General features: G+C 31.4%; 1 protein-coding gene across 4 annotated transcripts in view; it reads left to right on the top strand.

The window, feature by feature from the left end:
* Positions 1-3,537: 3,537 nt before the first annotated feature.
* LOC127707482 (tyrosine-protein phosphatase non-receptor type 13-like) overlaps positions 3,538-8,252 on the top strand; it is a 99,482-nt gene continuing 94,767 nt past the window's right edge. For all 4 annotated transcript variants that reach the window (XM_052212049.1, XM_052212051.1, XM_052212050.1 and 1 more), the window contains exon 1: positions 3,538-3,655. The gene's annotated coding sequence lies outside the window, so the exon portion shown is untranslated. The remainder of the gene's footprint in view (positions 3,656-8,252) is intronic.

Raw genomic sequence — 8,252 nt, 5'->3', positions numbered from 1 at the left:
TATATATATAGATAAATACTTATAAACTAGTTTTACAGCAAAACAATTGTTCAAGTAATGTACATACCAGCTACTAACGTAATCCAACCAGCAAGATGTATTAGAAGCTGCATCTTTGTGATATTAAAACGTTGGACTAAACTAACTTATCAGATAATTGGAAATAAAAGTACAATAATGGCTTGTGTAAACTTTTAATTATCTTAATTTGTGTTTTATTAAAACCCTAAACAGCAAAGTAAACAATTTACAATCTAAAAGTTCAGCTTTTTGTTATTTTAATTTATTATATTCAGATAAGACAGCTGTCGAGTTTCATTATGCAATGGTCTTGCGTCCACCCACTGGACGAAATCTCAAACATAACGGCATGCAGATTTTTTTTAAATTCACAAATTTTTAAACATCCGAAATAATTACAAACTATGTGATATTTGCGGCAGTTACACATTTTTTTTTTATTTCGATAGGTTTTTTTCGCATGTCTGTCATTTTGTTTCCTTTATCAACGTTAAGTCACAGAATGGCAATTTTCAAATGTTCTTTACTTTTGGGGCTATTGGCGTATTTAAGAATTGAGTGTTTTTTTGTAATTTTATTGAGGTGTAAAAGCGTGGACCGAAGCAAATGTTGTATGAATGTTATGGCAAAATCGAAAAACGACCATATTCAAACCAAATTTAGAAATCTATAAATAACAATACAAGCAAAAATAAATCAAGGCCAAAATATTAAGGGGGCAGTTAAGTCGTTATAACGAGTCAGTTAAGTCGTTATAACGAGATATCTAACTCATTATAACGATTTAGCTTCGCGTAGTAGTTATAACGAGTTAGCTAAGTCGGTATAACAAGTCGGTATAACGAGTTATATGTAAAAAACATTCCCCCTGACACTAACCGGCTTCCGTATAATACATGAAAGCGGAGGGACAGGAGAAAAATGTGTTTGTTTACCTGTTATTTGTACAATAGTTGGCTGGTGCAGGATAATGAATGAGGGTCTGTATGGTGTTTAGATAATATAGAGTAATGGGCAAAAAAAAAAGAAAAAAAGGCAAAAAAAAGAATAATGGGCAACAAAAATAAAGAGAATAATTGGGCTGCTATAAAAAAAGGAGGATAGAGAATAGAGGGGTGCTTAAATATATATATATATATATATAAAGAGAAAATAATGGACAAAAAATTTAAAAAATGGTCTAAAAGTTCACAAGAATACAGAAATAAAGACACCCTTAAAGCGTTATAGGAATCTATATTCGTTGCTTAAGTTCCAACATAATATTTGCCGGTTCCAAAGAATTTTATAAGTTCCGATATTATAATAATATCAAAATATTCACACTTTTCTCTGTTAGTTGAATTTTATAAGTTCTGTATAATATTCTATCCAGTGTGTATGGAATTTTATTACGTCAAGGAATATTACATGGTTAAAGTTCCGTAGATTATTTAAGCCGAATTCGTGAAAGTTGTCGGTCCACAACGATTCAAAAATTAATATTGTTTTGGTAAACACATGTTATTATTACATTGTAAATAGAACTCTATATGCCTGTGCTTTTATAAAGTCCTATGAATATGGTTGAGATTTCAAATGATTCTTTGTCGGATCGATAAAAAATTCAACAAGAGGACTGAAAATAAGTTGCAATTTTTGTTTGTCCTAGCGGCTCAGCGATGTCGTTCATGACATGAAGTTCCATAATGTAACAAATTCAAGATCCAACAATTACAAAGGATCTATGTATTGGTAAAATAATACAAACATTAACCAGGTTATATTTATAACTAAATGAAAACAATGTCTATTTATTCATACAAGTCTTTAATGTTGAACAATGACCACGGTCATCTGCAATGAGACATAAAACATTGTAAGCATTAATAAGAACAGTTGAGTCCATAGTTATAAGTCACAAATGTACATAGGCATTTATAACCCTCTATCGCCCCCTTCATTTTTGGCTCCTGTAATGTTCCATTAAAGGTGGCAAACACTTGTCCACTGTTACTTTGGAAAAGATAATATTCACACTAATCTCTGTTAGTTGAAATGTAAAAAGAAAAATCCAAAGGGCCAATGTCATGATTGTTAATCCATATTATAATCTGAATGCCAGGCAGGTGGGCGACTAGCACGACTAGATTTACCGTTGTGGAGTAAGTTCTGTTGGACTAATGATCAACGGAGGAGTGTTGGTGGTCGGCTGTGTTCCTTGTTCCTCGAGTGGTGTTTCGCTGAATTCCAAACGACGGCGCTCAGGATGTGTGTTTCCTACTCTAGGAACTGTATATCTGTTCGCATAATATATGTTCCACATGTAACAAAGTGGTAGTTAACAAAAGTTCTTCGGAACGTAAATTATATACCATTTGATTGTTTACACTTGAGTGCATTTTACGTAGTAGTTCATATATACGAATCATGCAAAATCCAAATTTTGTGATACACTTCATGAAAGTCTACAAATATTTATTTTTGTCAATCATTTGCAATATGGGTGCAGTTGAAAGGAATGATTACTATTTTGCATTTACTGCCTTACCAGGCCAAATAATCATCATACATGTTATAATATATTCCCTATACATCAGTATTTTTAATGCACTTATATCTCATCTGTTAAGGTGCATATAAAAAATTGAATATGAATTTTAATTTATTTTTTTTCCCCAAATAAGATTTCAAAAAATTTCGTTTATAGGCTTTCCACCCACGAATCAGATTTAACATGATTATTACATTTATTTTTTTTTTTATAAATAGGCTATGAATATCCGTTACATATTGATTATTCCAAAAACTACTCTTACATGAGTATTATTCCTGGTAATTTTTTACATAATAAATATTCCCATTTATTTCCCTATAATAATAAAAAAAAAAAAATTGAAAACGAAATATTTTGAAAAACTTTAAATGTTGATTTGAAATGAGTGTTGTCATAAATATTAGTATTTGCAATTTAACAACTATTTTTTTTTTCAATTTTGATATTCCTATGTTATTGTTTCTCTCAAAGCGTTATAGGAATCAATATGCAATGCTTATAAATTCCAACATAATATTTGTTCCAAATAATCCGGTTATTAGTGTAACAAATGTTCCGATAGTAACTTTCTTTGTATAATATTTTACCCATTGTGTATGAAATTATATTGCGGCAATGAATATTATATTGCGAAAGTTCCAAATAGAACTATTGTTAAGTAACAATAGTTCTTAGGGTCACGGCTGGAAATTATATTCTGTCACACATTTTAACGGAACATACTAAATTGCTCGCATATAAAAACAATGGACTATTCAAAAAAATGTCTAACTAGTTTTTTTTTAAAAACCGTAGATAATGCCTCTTATGAACGAGGTTGAAAAATGTACAATATTTTTATTTTCTAAATAATTTTTTTGTTAGTGGTACAACGCAATTAACGCGGACGTCTCCGAAGACACCTTTACTTAAAAGAGTTAACTTTTCTTGACAGTGATCTTCCAAAACTTTTTAGCCAATCAAAATCGCAGAAACAAACATCAACAAATTAGGATTGACAGGCAATGGCGGCTAAAAGTTACAATCTTCTGTGCTTGAAAACTTTTCGATGACAATTTACACAGTTTAATAGTATCTTCTGTTGAAGATTTTGATAAGGTGATGATCTGACATACTTTTTACAACATGAGAACATTATATACAACTCGGACATGACGCCAATCGATTACATATAAAAACGATCAAGTTTGAAAGTCGATGAACTCATTATAATTTTTAGCAACTTAGTCATACACGTTTATATTGTTGTGTTTTATATTTGTTACTTGATAAGCTATACCCAACCATTGGTTTCAATGGATCAGATGACCACTTGAAATTGGCGCCCGCAATACTGGCCCCATGACGGTCAAAAGATTTACCCTATGCAAACAAAAATTATACTCAATAGTGGAATTCAATATACATTTGTCTTGTCCCAGGAACATATGTATTGACGGTACTTGACACTACCTAATTATAGCCAATTTTATCTGGGGTCATCAGTCAGGGGTGCTACTTAAACAAGTGATTTCATCATCACTTATTTCAGTGATTTGATAAATTCAGTTATCACCTATTTAAGTGATTTTAGTGTTTTCTTTGATCTTCAAATGCTAATTTCATTGATTTTCCATATTTTCACAATCTTTTCTATAATTTTCCTACATAAATCAATTATCCCTTTTTCTTTGTATATTAATTTCACCAGTGCGCTTGGGCAGTAAGTTAGTGCGCTTGGGCAGTAAGTTAGTGCGCTAAAGCTTTTAAAAGTACCCTTGGGAATTTTTCTGTAATCAAAAATTCATTAACTATTCTTACTATCAGACAAAGATCAACAATATTAGGTAACCTGATTGGTTTCTTTAGAGTTAGAATGATCTACTTCAAGGTTATGACCTGATCTACAAACTATTCCAGTTTTTGCATATTTTAAAAAAACTGTAAAAGTGTCAGGCTTATCAAGCAAAAGACAGTTTCTGCATGTACATAGTTGTTTTTTCAATGGAATTGTTGTCTTTTTACCAATAAAAAAATCAAGCTTGTGGGAAAAATATCAAGAAAATGTTATAAACACTTATTAAAGTGATTACATTTTAACTTCTAAAATTACTTGTTTCAGTGATTTAAAAAAGTCTGTGTGAAAATTTTTAATATTTCACAGCCAAAATCACTTGAGGAAGTGATTCTGAAATCACTTGTTTAAGTAGTACCCCTGACTGGTCATAGTTAATACATATCACATACAGAAACTGACATGTAAAATACACAATAACAATAAGAAAATCAACTAAAAAAATCAGTAAAAAAAATAATTTACTAGTGAATCCCAAATTGTAAATTGTTTTACAACCTTTGCATTTGCAGGGTTTGAAGCTAAGAAAATATAGTGGCCTGGATTTTATGAATGTATAATAATAATCGCTAGGTCAGGAGAAGGGTGTATAAATTTCCATATGAGAAAAACAATAGTGACCATTGGTGACAGAGAAATTTTCATCTTCAGATTGGTCACAGCTTAACTTTATTCATCACCTTTAAAAATAGAATAATCACAAAAGATCAATTACGCAAGGAGAAGTATCAGAATTGAAAATCACGCAGCACTTCTGTTTTGTGTCGTTCTGCTGTTCCGTCACGGGTTAAACAGAACAGCCAAATGACATCAAAACGGAAGTGCTCCGGATACAGGAGTACATTTTCCATAACAAGAAAAAAAAACATTCTTATCTAGACGATTGTGGCGGTGCACTAATCAGCGGGTGGCCAGTTTAAATAAGCCTGCGCAAAACTAAGTAAACAAAGTCGGAAGACTCCTTTCTTAAAAATATATTGGTAATATTTCTGTTTTTATTAAATTTTTATTTACACTGAAAAAGTGGGCGACAGAGACTGGATTTTTATTGGCCCACACAGGAATTTGATATTCACTCGCCAAGTGGGCGATAGACATATGATAGAGAGAGAATCTTTATGGGCCTACACTGAAATTTACTCACCAATGGCGAGTGGCCGACCACTAATTTCAAACCCTGGTTTGTGCATTCCTTGTTGACAGAGGCTGTCACGTAAAGCATACGATTTTCCGCAAATTTTGATTTCTGATAAATTTACCAAAAAAGTATCATAAATAAAAATATTTCATCCTCTTTTACAGCTAACATCTTCCTCATATTATACTGGTACATAATTTTATAACAGTCTTCTCACTCTTCTGCCATTTGATAAGTGACTTTCCGTTTTGAATTTTCCTTGGAGTTCGGTATTTTTGTTATTTTACTTCTCACTTATTAGCACCAAGAAAAAAAAATCAGTGACAAGAAGAAAAAATTAGCGACCCTAAAGTTTGTATTTTATATATATTTATAAAAAAAATTATAAATTTATTGAAAAAGTCAATTACTTGCTGTTTAATTAATTTTCAAATTTCGTTGTATTTATATGTAGGAATGAATTGTTTAGGGCAAATGGACCTTTTGAGTCTGAAATAAATAAAGATAAGTTAAGATTATTCTATGTTATATAAATCTTAAATGATGTCAGTACTGAAATGCTGACTACTGAGCCGTCTTTTCTTGAACAAATGTTTATTTTCTTCTATCAGTGTATTGAAACAAGGACTTAAAACGTACTAATATATGACCTTGAATAAAATAAAGAAAATATAAATGTAGCTATTGTACTTGAAAAAAATATGTGCACCTCACACTTGTCGTAAGCAAAATGCACAGAAGTCTACCTTCTTTAAGGACAAAACTAACCAGAAATGATAAGAATCAGACTATTAACTAGGTTTGTGTTTCATTTATACTCATAACAAGTTTACATGTACATGTACTAAGGTGTACATGTATTTACATTTTATTACAAAAGAATGAATGGCATTGCTCGCATGCATTTTCCTTATGTACATGTAACAATATGGCTGTTGTACATCTACAGAAGTCTTAATAATCACCATAGCACTGAAAAAAACATGTATTGTAAGAACCTTTTTTGTTTATCCTTATCAGTGGTAAATCAAATGAATTCGTAATAATTATCACACTTCTGCTGCATGTACATGTACATTTGTAAATTGATGAATTGCATACAGGCTAAAAAAATTGTTCTCTTGAGCATGTTGAGATCAATTGAGTATTGTAATCACTGATAAATGAGTAAAATGGACACTTACATGTAACCCTAGATCATTGACATTGTCTTTTCTTCTTGTTTCTATTAGGATTTTGGTACATTTAAGGAGGATGTAAGCATTTCTGAGGTATCAGGCCAGGATCTTAAAACTAGTAGTAGATCTAGGAGGTCACAATATTTAATCACTGTTTCTAGGTGTCTGCTGAGCAACCAACTAAATTGTCTGTCTTCATCACTTTAAAACTACTTGTTTTGCTGGTTTAGACATTGGGAAAATCGTATATGTACAATTTGTGACTCTTAAGCACCGTCCCCTGTTGTCTCCTTTACATTAGCTCAGTAGTCAACCCAATTAATTTTTATGTCTCTGCCATAGCGGAGGGGCATTAAGTTTTACCCTTGTCCATCTGTACGTCTGAAAGTATCGAAATTGGTTTCCATTCTTTAACTTTAGTTTGCCTCAACCAAATGTCATGAAACTTATACACAATGCATATTACCACAAAACACAGATCAAGTTTGAATTTGGGTGGAGTCACTTTTACCTTTCTAGAGGTATACACTTTACAAATGGAAAAATTGCTGAATTTTTCATTTCGGTTCTCTTAACTTAAGTTTGCCTCAACTAAATGTTACTAATCTTATACACAATGCTTATTACCACAAAACACAGATTAAGTTTGAATATTGGTGGTGCACTTTTACCGTTCTAGAGTTATGCCCCTTTACAAATGGAAAAAATGCTGAATTTTTCGTTTCCATTCTCTAACGTAAGTTTGCCTCATCTAAATGTTATGAAACTTATACTCAATGCTTATTTCCACAAAACTCGGATCAAGTACGAATTTAAGAAGCGTCACTTTTACTACTTGAGTTATGTCCCTTTATAATGTTATATGCATGCAGGGGCATCATTTGCGTCCCAATGACGCATTCCCCATTTTTTGTGTCCTCTTTAATTTTGTCCCTCTGCATGCATAAAACTTAAAATTTCTAAATCTGTCCTTTTGTTGTTATTAAACAGTAAAACAAATGTATATGTTGTATCTGTAATGTTTGTTTATGTTGATAAACTGCCCCCTTAGGAACTTGAATTGAATTAAACACATATACCAGGGTACCAGGTGTTGGTTCCTATCAGTATGGATAGTTCATTAACTTCTATTATTAAATTTGATTTTGAATCTTATCTAGCAATCATGAGAATAAATTAGTTCTTTAGACTGCAATAGTCAGACTATTGGTATCATTTGTAATTAATGAAAAAAATCATTTAATAGTCAATATTCCTGGGGGGAATTAGTTTATCATATTTATAAAATCATTATCATTTGATGATGATGATTTTGCAATGTAATTAGTTCAAGTCCATTGTTTCAGTCACATGCATTTTTCAGGATTGTCTCCATCAACAGTTGAATCTGTTTTTCCTTCCCTGTACAATGTAACTAGTGCTTTTCATATTACTATATCTAGATTACATCTTGCTTAACTTTAATTAGTGCTTAAGTTAATGACTCTTTCAATCACAGTCATTAGAACAGCAACAAAAGTAAACAAGGTGTCATTTTTTATTGAT

This window comes from Mytilus californianus, unplaced genomic scaffold, assembly GCF_021869535.1.
Source record: "Mytilus californianus isolate M0D057914Y unplaced genomic scaffold, xbMytCali1.0.p SCAF_7, whole genome shotgun sequence".
NCBI classification, from domain to species: Eukaryota; Metazoa; Mollusca; class Bivalvia; order Mytilida; family Mytilidae; genus Mytilus; species Mytilus californianus.
This window is presented reverse-complemented; position numbering and strand designations above follow the sequence as displayed.